Source organism: Mercenaria mercenaria, chromosome 17 (genome assembly GCF_021730395.1).
Source record: "Mercenaria mercenaria strain notata chromosome 17, MADL_Memer_1, whole genome shotgun sequence".
Lineage (NCBI taxonomy): Eukaryota > Metazoa > Mollusca > Bivalvia > Venerida > Veneridae > Mercenaria > Mercenaria mercenaria.
Window position 1 is genome coordinate 29,603,281 of NC_069377.1, and position 13,449 is coordinate 29,616,729.

Sequence of the window (13,449 nt, forward strand, 5' to 3'; positions counted from 1 at the left end):
CTCATGATGTAACAATGTTGTGACGTCACTATATCTGTGTTAAAAAACTGTCGAATGATTCCATGACGTTTTCAGATTTCATTTACATCTACTTACGACTGAACGTATATCTTTATTTACGTGTAGGTATTTATAAACATCAGTATCTTCACTGAGGTATATTTTGCAAGAAATTTCCGATTGTGTTTTAGTTCATATTACATCGCATTCAAGTGTTGTTCCGTACCAGTGAAAAATAAGTATATATTTCACTGTTTGAAACAGTGTTAATATTGAAACAGATATGTGTAGAATTAAACAAAATATGTCTGTAAGACACAAATCAAGGAAATGGCCTAAACGCAATTAAAATGTCAAAGCATATATTGTACAAGAAAACACAATTTTAGTGACTAAATTGTGAATTGTGCACAGCGACGAAAATAATGAAAAATAGCATTATATTTTCACTTATAATTTTCAGAAGGATGGTCTTTATAAGTAGATTGTTGAGCTGCATATATAAGGCGGCGTCAAATGCTTTTTTAGAACTTGATTTGTGAAAATCTTCAAAGGTTTGTACTTTTCATTCATATTATTTTCATACAAACGCAATTTTGACATGACTTTTATACAATAGTCATCTAAACAGATAAACAAAAACTAAGCATAATCCTTATGATTGTAAAAATATATAGGTAATCTTGGTGAATCAAATGCAGCTTGGCTTACCATTTATACATTTCAACAAGTCGTACAGGTTGAGCTTACTCACTTTACCCTAAAGCTTTACCGCATTTTCACAGCGTTCCCTGCTAGAGCCAAAGTGACATCCAAATGCAATCGCTTTTTTTTCGGAACTAAAAATGTACAAAAGATATTTGAGAAAGAAAACATTTCTTTTCGCACTGGGTTTGTATGTAGCAATGTCCACGATCTCACCTTTACACAGGACAGAATATTGCCTTATATTCGAAATGTAAATATATTTACAAACGTAAGACATCAGCATTTGTTTTGGTCAACGCTTTGTGACGTAACATATAATAATTCCAATACTGATTTTCATTGGATCAATTCGTTTCACCTAATGCAGGATTATAATAAAATCTAAAATGTAGAACCCTCGGAAGCACCGAGAACAAGGCAAACAGTGAAAATTGCAGACTCGGTTTGATTGAGTCTGTTCATGAGCAGTAATGAAAAATGCATCACGCCCCCTAGCACCGGCTTAAGCAGTATTCAATCTTCATATCTAAATGAGTTGAAATCAATGATCCCGATGGACAAGAAAATATAACAACACTGAGATGAAGTCAAGGCGACGTTTTACGGCCGCCACACAGCACTTAACACCCGCAGTTGTGATGTAAATAAGCCTTTCAAGTGAGCGGCAAGAAACATACATCTCAGCTGTTTTTGTGCTAGTAAATCAAACGAATGCCTAACCAGATGTGAGATACCTTCCTGATATCCGGATATCACCCTTATGTAAGGCATTGAGTTAATGAGATTTTCTGCACTCATGAATCAGTGGAAGTTAGCAGATGTTCCATCTTATAAAAGAAATCGGACTTTATGCTAGGGATTTTGCCCAAATTTCAACGATCATAATATTATGAACGCACAGATGGATATTATTGTATGTTTTATTGAAATTCCATCTAAAATCTAGAATTATAGTTACATGGATGTTGCAATACCCTGAAATCCCGAAAATAAGCCGGTTTTGAAAATAAGCCGGTCTCGAAAATAAGCCAGCATTTCACTACAGGCAAAAAGGGTTCATAAATAAGCCGCACTCAAAAATAAGCCGTCTAGTTTTTTGTACCAGTAATGATATCAATGACTTTGTTAGGACACCATATGAGATAGCAAAAGTCACCAAGTTGAACGTGTACTCAAAAGATTTATTTCCACACGTAATAGCAATAAAACATACTTTGGAATAAAAAAAGCTAAAACAATGTAAGTTGTGCTGATATTTAAAACCATGGACAAATTAAAACTTTAAAAGCAAAAAAAATAAAAAAATAATAAATAAAAAATAAAAAAAGATATAAAAAAACCTGTCTCAAACACTTCTTGTCACGTCAGTAATTCTACTAATTAAATGACCGGTCTTTATAACACAATGCAGTGTTTATCACCTAATGTGTAAGTTATTCATACTCGTTGGTCTCGATAATAAGCCACCAAATCGCGGCTTATTTTCGGGATTTCAGGATTTCAGGGTATACATTTTAGGAAATTTCTGAAAAAACACAAGAAAACCTTCTTAAAACTTTGGACTTCAATTTCTTCTTAATTATCTTTTTTAAAAAGCAATGATAGTGGTAACGTATTTTAAAGTGTGAAACGGAAAAAATCACACTGTGTGACAAATAAAGAAGCATACTGTATTATTATAGTACAAAATAAGTAATATTAATAATTTTTCTGGAATATTTTCTATATAATTGATGCAATACAACAAGGTTGTTGAAATGGTAACGTAACATGTGTAATGTATGTTACATTTTTATTCTTCCTTCAATAAAGTGTTGACGCGATGTCTGCGAACATTATAGACCAATTGAAAATTGTTATTTCATTGATAACAATTAATTATATCATTTTATTCAGTTTTAGTGGTCTAAGAATTTTATTCGTTGTTTGTGACACTGATTCATTTTATGCAAATTAACTGAGCACATCCAATTTTGAGTAAAAAAATACCATAAGAGTAAAAAGATAATATATCAAAACACACTGAGAGACTTTAAGACCAGATCAAAGCTGTTTGGTACATTTAAATTGATTTGAAACTTAGAAAATGCCATTCTTTTACAAAAAATTTGTCATTTTGTAACATTCTCTTTAATATTAATGAATATGAAAATTATCTAATTAACATAAAAATGCTGTTAATTAAAGGACAATGTCTTAGCTTCATTTTGATACCATTTTCATTGTTTTATCACCTAGATATGACTGATTATCATCTATATGGTTGTCCTTTCCAAAAATGAACGGTTGTCATGGAAACAGTGAAATCATATATAGTTCAAAAGAGTTTATTCATGGGAACATTTTCTTTTTTGAAACAGGTCCTGCTAAGCAATTTGGTACCTATGAAAAAAGTCTAGGGGTTATGCATGGTAGACCTTATTGGCCCCCTACCTTCATGTGAAATATTTTATTGCGTCACTGGGGGAAAAGATTTTTAATACGGTAAAATGATTAATGTTAATAATTCAATAAAAATGAGAATGAGAAATGTATACAAAGTCATCTTTTTTGTTCACAAACTTGTAAAATTTAGTCAAATATATCAATCCCTGGCAGTTTTTACTTAACTGGATAGGCATTTTGAATAGGAAAATGTCCGGTGTCCTTTGTAGAATTTTGAACCCTAGCTTAACGAATAAGCACAGAAGAGAGATCCCATACATTTCCCATATGTGGGAGTTATTAATTCATAATTTATTATTTGAAATTTTTTTATGATTAGTATATTTCCTGCAACGTATATGTTTAGTTAAATGTGTTTCGTAAACTAGATTTCATATTCATATTCATTTTGTACTGTGCTTCAGTATACCATGCCTTATTGGACAGAAATAAAGAATTAAAATGACCTAAATTGCCTGACAAACAATTTCAGTAAACATCCTAAAATACGAAAATTACACTCACTTGATCAAACTGAGGTTTAATCGTATTTGTCTTTTTTGGTTAAGAAATGATAGAGATAATTAACATTTAATGATATACCCTCGATTAAAATAAGATATTGTTGTTTCCAAAGTTCGACATTCAATGTCATGACTGTAAGACACTGGTCAACTCCCAGAGAAAATATTACATTTGCGCTCAAATTTTTCCTTGAAAATAAGAGACAAAATATAAGAAATTCACTCTTTTGCCCATTACATTTTTTTTTTCAACGGCAAACGTATTAATTCCCTTTATTTTATTATATCCTTTTATTGTACTGTTCCAAACTTTTACACAATATTTGTCAATATGCAAATGTTCAAAAGCTCGTACAATGTAGATGCGTTGCTATGATGTAAAGGCGTAATCTGAAGAAGAAAGGTTTTGATTTGACAAACTTTGTTATAGCTATTTTGTTGCAAGGTCCATATTTTTGAAGTTCACAACTGAGTAGTGACAAGTACCGACAATATAGAAAAGGACAAGCGCAACAACGGTAATGTGTTTAGTCTGTCACTTTGAGGCAAAATCCGCAAGACATTGATTTATATGGCCTTTTTCTTGTCTTTTAAGACGTCTTCTCCGGCACTGACTCGTAAATATGCCTAAAATAACTTGATTTACATGATTAAAAGCAAAGTTGAAGTCAAATCTACGCAGTATGTACGGGAAACAGTTGTCTCAAAATTGTACTTCCGATGTCATTGTTTCCTAATATAGGGAATTTCACTGTTATCGTTCTTGAAATAAAATATATGGCGCGGGACATCGCATAAGGATCGTTATTCCAGCAAAAATACATTTGCATCTAGATTAGGCTCCTAGTTGTAATTAAACGGGTATCGATTGAAATCTTATTAAAGATCTTTTCTTTTCGAATAAATATGAATTGTTTCGTTTTTAGAAGTTTAATCAGTTGCATCTTTGTACTTTTTTTATTTCATTCTATGCCTCAGAATATCACTTGCATAATAATTGTTTTGTTGAAAAGTCTTCAGAAGACCAACCGTAAAACAGCCCCAGAAATGTTGAAATAAGAACATACACAAGTTTGTTCTGATAGTGAGAACTTATTTCTATTTAAGTTTATTCCATAATGTTTGTATGTCTTAATAATTCTCTAAGAATCTTCAAGACAATAATCAAATTTATATACAGAGAACAAATATGTGAGAAACAAGTAAAATGCAGTTTATCAAGCGATATTTGTGACTTTCCTGATGAGTATGTCATGGAAAGAGAGAAAAGGAAGAGGAGTACTTTAGTAGTACGTAGAACCGGTAGCAGGGAACAAGAAATATTTGACGGGCATGTGTCTAAGAGATAAAAAAAAATCCACTGGATACATTCGTATATGACATCTTTTTCTGTCTGTAAAACCATTTCCTGTGACAAAGACTCGTAAATACATTTAAAAATGACTTTGATCTATATCGTAAAGGCACACTTAAATAGACTTTACGTAGTATGGAAAGGATACATTTGCTTGAAGACTGTACGTCCGGCGGCATCAGTTCTATGGTTTGCTACCAGGAAATGATCAGTTAACTTTGCTGCCATCGTTCCTGTAATAATAAAAAAAACTCTAGTGCGAGAAGACTTCGAGACAGATCAAAATGATAGCTCGTTCCAGGAAGAATCACAATGGTACCTGAATTAGGCATCCAACTTAACTGAAATAGGAATATTGTTAGGCCGTCCAACTGATCTAAACACGATTAGTAACCTGAAACTTGTACATGTATATTTTTGATAGCATAGAACCAGAAGTTACATCAACGATTTCGACGCACGTATTTTATGTCCTACCTAAAACACGGTATTAATCAATAGCCCCACCTGTTCTTGATCGGTGATTCACTTGGAATATTGTTACTTAGAAAGATATGCGAGAAATACTTCGCTTATATTTTAGATTCTTTTACATTGTTTGGAGAGATGTCAGCTACATATGTTATATAAGTAATATATTTCAAGGACACAAAGACAGGAACTATTGTATTAATCATACATCGCAAGGACACAAAGTCTAATAAATCACACATTACAAGGACACAAAGAAATGCTATTTGCGGATACCTACTTAAAGCAGACAGTCAAAACACTTTAGGAGTTATTAGTGGTATTAAAACTTTCTGCAATGATGCATGCACAAAATAGTATTTGAAGCGTACTGTCAAAGAAATAAGGACATTTGACATTTTTTTTCATAAACGTCCTGATGACTATGTCTTAAAAATAAATTTAAGCAATTCTATTTAACCTTTTTTTGCCTCTTTATTTGACCAAGATATAAGTTTCACGTTCATTAAATACTTTTTAGATGTTGATAATGTGAAAAGAATTCAATCAACAAAATAGAACCCAACTAACAAGTGGAATTCCCACATTTAAAATCCTTATATTTGAAATCAACCTATGTCCACACGAATAAGCCTCTGTGGACGCACTATCGACACTTTCATTTTCGGGAAATATATAATCAGAAATCAAATCAAAATAAATGTGATTCTATGCATCTAATTTCCGTGCCTCGATATAGACATTGTGATATCTACAAAAGTGTGCATCAAGTTTTCTACTTCCAGAAAACCTTTGAATAATTTTCAGACTGGTCTTGCTCTATTCATATTTAAACTATTCGAAATTGCAGTTCTGAATATCATAAATCATCAATCTCGGTCTGACTTTTTTATCAGCTACACTGCCTTCACATTATACACTATATTTACTATGTTACCGCACATATTAAGCACATAAAAGTCACTACTGAAACATGTGAATGAGAAAAGAACAGAAAGGAATGGCATCCGTGAACTAGTGGTAAGTCGGGCACCTGGTGTCCTACACCATAAGCTGGGAATTTGCCAAGTAAGTTATTGAATCGATGTGAATTGAAACCCAAAACTAAATTGAAACAAAACTACAAATAAGACCACATAGTAAACAAGAAACGTATTTGAGAAAAACAATTATGACCCCTTCTTAATTTACTGAAGGAGGATATATGCATGCTATCTCTTACGTTAAGATAAGATTTTATACCGGGAGATTTGTTTCCATTCATGAAAGATAATACCTTTCTAGTCTTGAATAAACCGCACATTATTTTATTGTGCTTCCGCTAAAGGCTTTTTGCGGTCTTTACGATCGAATACATTGAAGTGAATTCCAATGTTACAGTATCTGTACAGTAAAGTTGCTTTGTAAAACCAGCACAACGTGGAATTATGTGTTTGCACATTTAATTCATTCTAATGTACAAACTAGGACAAACCAAGTCTGCCTTCATTTTGGCCGGTTGCATTATTTAATTTCTTTACTTAAAATGGATATTTATTTATCCATAAATTTAGTAATATGTAAAAAGCATGGGATGTTTAATCAGATATTCCTGTATTGTTACGTGTCACTAATTCGAAGTTTGGTGAGAATTCTAAAGCTGATTGAACTATCTCTGTGTGCCTTAAAGCAGCTTCAGAACAAATGTTATATTATTAAAGGATTCCAGAATATATATCTGACTAAAGATGTCCTTCGTTTGATTATAATGTCAATGATGAATGAGATCTTATAAAACATGACTAGCCAGTGATAGATGTATAGGATATTCCAATGTCAAACTGAAATGAATAAAACGAAAGACAAATGGTAAAACAACAAGTACGTTTGCGATAAGAAAGAATATTCTAACACTGATTTATGAGACCTAATTAGACAAACTAAACATTTTATGTACGTAGATAAGAGTTATACAGGAAGTGTGTACCGATAAAGATTATATACATCTGACTTATGATTGCTTTCTATATGCACTTTATAAGGATGCCAATTATCTTTTGAAATCTGACATTCAATTTCTTATCTCAACATTGATAGACACGTTCAAGATTTTAATTCCTTCCGGGAACAAAAAAAAGTTTAACTACAGAATAGTAGAAAATACTTAAATTTGTCAAATGGACAAAAGAAGAAAAGAAAATGTGTAGCATTTTTGAGACAATACCGATATATGCTAGAAGGTAATATCCATCATATTTGACAGAAGATGAAACTGGGAGAGAAAAAATGCTACCATCAAAAACATTTTTGATCATGTTATAAAGTTCATTACTGACTACATAAAGAAGATATGCAATTATAATATACGTCACAACGCAATGCCTTTCATACGAAAACAATTTGATAGAGAATAAAAGTATTGCGCAGAGATAATAATTACTGCATAAATGTCATTATCATTCAAATTATTTGAAGGAACATTCAAACTGATACCATTTTAAAATATTTATATTTTCCATAAAATGTCATCACTGGCGGGCACCTAGGTACAACCACTGCCGCAAGCCAACTAAATGGCCTCTCACATGAAGTATTCAACGCCCTGAGAGAGACTTGCACACACATCGGTGAAGGTCAAGTGATTTGAAGTCAGCCAGCTACCTTAACCACTCGGCCACGGAGGTCCTTTATGCAACTATAAATGTACAGATTTTTCTTTTAAAACGAGGCATGCGATTTGTAGTAGACATTCAAGTTTTAAACTCAAATATAAAAATAACATACGTTTCCCATGTATTGCCAATGAAGAACATGCATTTGTGATGCGATGCTAGACGGATATTTGTAGTACAAAGGAAACGTTTGTACATCACTTCTTTGACAAAACTCATTGGAGGAACGTGTCCTGCCGACAGATCAGGCCACCATCTACCAACCAGTAATGTTATTAGAACAAAGGTTTAAGAAAAATATACCGTTGAACATAAATGAAAATACTTTAAATTAGACTTTTATACAAAAGATAGTGGATGGCAAATATATATGAACATTAATGAGATTATTATATCGGTTGTTTGATCTGGTATATCGTATTTGGCTCGATGGATTTTGGCTAGGCTTGGACCATATCAGCTATATAAACGCGGAATGCCATATGATCTGATCAAATCAATCACATCCTGGATAAAGCTACAGTTTTGACGATTTTATTTTCTGAACGAGAAAAAATATTAAGAAAGAACTATTTATTTCCCGCCTCATGAATTTGAACGAATTTAGCAGTTCATGGAAAATGCGGAATTGATTTCAGCCTAGTGCAAAAACGGATTTTTATTTCTGTCAGTTTGTATTTATTTAATGCCACACATGCTATATTTTCAAGTAATATCTATAAGTACACATTTGTATAATCAAAATGTTAAATAATAAGCAAAATATTTGTCTGCGGATTTTATGTTTAAATCAAGAATGCCTGACCATGCCTCAAGATGGTGATGACTTCACACAGACAAAACCAACAGCAGTTTTTAAATTATCTGTTTTCTTCCTGTCTGGATCCTGTGGCAAAATAAGAATAAATCCCCCTTAAAACAATATAATTTGAATAATATTTACTGCATATGTCGCTGCAGACAATTTATTTACCAATAACAATACACTAGGATATTTGTAATACAACCTTAGATTATTGAAGCATAAAGCTGCTGCTTGACGTAAAATCTTTATCATATCCTTCCTGTAACATTTACATAGTATTGTCCATTTATCATGTTTACTTAATAGATTAGTCTAGAAAATCTACATAAATCCTTCTAAAATCTATTAATAAATATCTGGCTTATGATTTTGTAGATATTTGTTGTCAATGGGTGTTGATGTCTAATTTACATATTGCCTTCTAAACTGTACGTATATATGATTGTAAAAGCAGATTTAAAGGGAGAGAACTGGTTTTCTGGTGTCAATTTCAAACAATGTATTACAGATTTTTCTGTATCTGCAATTATAAAGGTGAAAAGTTTATCCTCTTAAGTTGTAAATTTAACTGTTATTTAAAAGACAAATAAATTGCCAATTATAATTCATTGAAATTCTTGTTCGAACATTATGTTCTGCAAATAGAGTTTTTATTTTCGTTCAGTTTGTAGTCACATCTGTAACCAATGTTAGGGATTCGCTTTTATTAACACTGTCCTGATCTTGTAAAGAGTGAGGTCAGGTGTGCGCTACTCATCAGCTTTAACAATGTTCCTTTATTTGCTCGTTTCGTCTTTGTTCTCTAAGAGCTGCACCTCCTTAAATGCAATAATGAATGTTCTGGCTATGTCAACGTCCAAGCATGCAATGCCATGGACATCAGAACTGAGCCATTTCGCAGAAGCAGGCAGTGAGAAATGTAACATTTTCAAGATGATTGCCATTTTGGATTTTTCTCACTTTAGACGTAATGATATCATATTTTAATATTTGCAGATGCAATTACTAATATATCTAAAAGACGTAATGATACCATATTTACCTACTTGCAGATGCAATTGCTAATATTTTAAAAGACGTAATGATACCATATTTACCTACTTGCAGATGCAATTGCTAATATATCTAAAAGACGTAATGATATCATATTTACCTACGCTAATATATCTAAAAGACGTAATGATATCATATTTACTTACTTGCAGATGCAAATGCTAATATATCTAAAAGACGTAATGATATCATATTTACCTACTTGCAGATGCAATTGTTAATATATCTAGAAGACGTAATGATATCATATTTACCTACTTGCAGATGCAATTGCTAATATATCTAAAAGACGTAATGATATCATGTTTATCTATTTGCAGATACAATTGCTAATATATCTAAAAGACGTAATGATATCATGTTTAACTATTTGCAGATGCAATTGCTAATATATCTAAAAGACGTAATGATATCTTGTTTATCTATTTGCAGATACAATTGCTAATATATCTAAAAGATGTAATGATATCATGTTTATCTATTTGCAGATACAATTGCTAATATATCTAAAAGACGTAATGATATCTTGTTTATCTATTTGCAGTTTAAATTGCTAATATATCTAAAAGACGTAATGATATCATGTTTAACTATTTGCAGATGCAATTGCTAATATATATAAAAGACACAATGATACCATATTTACCTACTTGAAGATGCAATTGCTAATATATCTAAAAGACGTAATGATATTATATTTACCTACTTGCAGATGCAATTGCTAATATATCTAAAAGACGTAATGATATCATATTTAACTACTTTCAGATGCAATTGCTAATATTTTAAAAGACGTAATGATACCATATTTACGTACTTGAAGATGCAATTGCTAATATATCTAAAAGACGTAATAATATCATATTTACCTACTTGCAGATGCAATTGTTAATATATCTAAAAGACGTAATGATATTATATTTACCTACTTGCAGATGCAATTGCTAATATATCTAAAAGACGTAATGATATCATATTTAACTACTTTCAGATGCAATTGCTAATATTTTAAAAGACGTAATGATACATATTTACCTACTTGAAGATGCAATTGCTAATATATCTAAAAGACGTAATGATATATATTTACCTACTTGAGATGCAATTGCTATATATCTAAAGACGTAATGATATCATTTTACTACTTTCAGATGCAATTGCTAATATTTAAAGACGTAATGATACCATATTTACCTACTTGCAGATGCAATTGCTAATATATCTAAAGGGACTAATGATACCATATTTCCACTGCTAATATATCTAAAAGACGTAATGATATCATATTTACCTACTTGCAGATGCAATTGCTAATATATCTAAAAGACGTAATGATATCATATTTAACTACTTGCAGATGCAATTGCTAATATAGTCTAAAAGACGTAATGATATCATGTTTATACTATTTGCAGATGCAATTGCTAATATATTAAACATTTTAACTACATATGATATCAATATTTACCTTACTTGCAGATGCAATTGCTAATATATCTAAAAGACGTAATGATATCATGTTTATCTATTTGCAGATGCAATTGCTAATATATCAAAGACACAATGATATCATATTTACCTACTTGCAGATGCAATTGCTAATATATCTAAAGGACTAATGATATCAAGTTTAACTGTTTGCAGATGCAATTGCTAATATATCTAAAACACGTAATGATATCATGTTTAACTGTTTGCAGATGCAGTTGCTAATATTTCTAAAAGACGTAATGATATCATCTTTACCTACTTGCAGATGCAATTGCTAATATGTCTAAAAGACGTAATGATATCAGGTTTATCTATTTGCAGATGCAATTGCTAATATATCTTAAATTCATTTTTAACTAGCGATATGAAGAGTGTCATCGAAATAAGGCCATTTCTATTGTGTCGTTACAGATACCTCCTTTGTTTCTTCCTTTTTGTAAAAGCATAGTGAAATATATTAATGTTACATTTACTATATTTGATGAGGATTTTCTACACTTACATTAAATAACTAAAGATAAGATATTTTGTTGGAAGATGGCCACTTGGTATCTTTAAGTACCCACACTGAAATACTTGATCGGAATATTACCAATCTGAGGAGGAATAATGCCTTATCATAATAGAGGAACAGTAAATTGCTGTACTGTAAAAGTGTGTTAGCTTCCATGTGATTCATTATTAAATTGAAATAAGTTTCAGGGTAAATGTCTTTCCTTTAAAAAATCCATTAAGAACATACTCGGATTTAAAATATATTTCATACTTCAAAGAAAATTTAACCTAACACACTACATTTGATTTCCCTGTAATGACAATAATCCTAACCGTTTCATTAAATATCTATTTAGTTATTTAGATTTTTCCAGAATATATCAAATTTGTGTTACATCAGCAAAATATGTGGGTCGCTGTTATTCGAGAACTAGGTCAATGCAACTGTGCGTCATTTTCTTTGAAAATGCAAGAAATGTATTAACATTTTATTTAACGTTTGTATAAACTATTTTAATAAAACAGGTCACTCTTATATTTTCTCCTCTGGAGTAGTATATTTCTGGTAAAAATTGGAGGTTGTTGTGTTCCAGAATAATATGAGTCTTGTTTGATTGTGTTGTTATTGTTATGTAGAATAGTATGTTTCTGGTGCACATGAAATATTATTGTGTCTTAGAAATGTATGTTTCTAATGTATATATTGTTCGAGTGTTTCAGAATAGTATGTTTTTTATTATAACTATTTTTGCCCTAAATTTATACGTTTGTTTCTTTTGCACATGCAATGTGTTCATTTTCAAAAATATTATATTTCTGATGTACATGTTACGTTGTTAATCAAATCGTCTCATATTTGGCTAAGGTTTCACTCACGGACACATAACAAGATTATAAGATAATGTTCGATCAAAGGTGTTAGGTACTAAACTGTACACTTCAAGAAAGAAACTAGATATATACGAGGGCTCTTCAAAAATAACTTATTCTCTAGCTTTTATACACTTTAACTAAGCAAAGAAAAAATATACCATCATAATCTGCAATATTTCTACTAACTGCACTGCATGTATGACATGATTATGACCATGCAGTCAGGAGTTACGCCTCCTCAAAAACAGTCACTTACATGGACCTGGCGCACAGCGATCAAATTTCAAAGACGTTAACGTTCTGTAACACAGCATTATATAAGTTAAAAAAAAGTATTCACATGTAAAGACCATAATCGTACATTCTATTCCTTTTTCGTTTCCGATATTTTCATAATTTTGATTATTTTCAGACATGTAGTAAATAACTATTTTTACCAAATTTATATAAACGTTTCAGGAGAAGGATGCATGAAAAATGAAATTGTTTTCGAATATAAAATTCGAAGATGGTCTAACTTTAAGAAACAGTTTTTTTCTTTTCATTCCTAAGTATTAAACGTCAATTTTGCTAAAAAGTAAAAGTTACTAAGAATTTTCA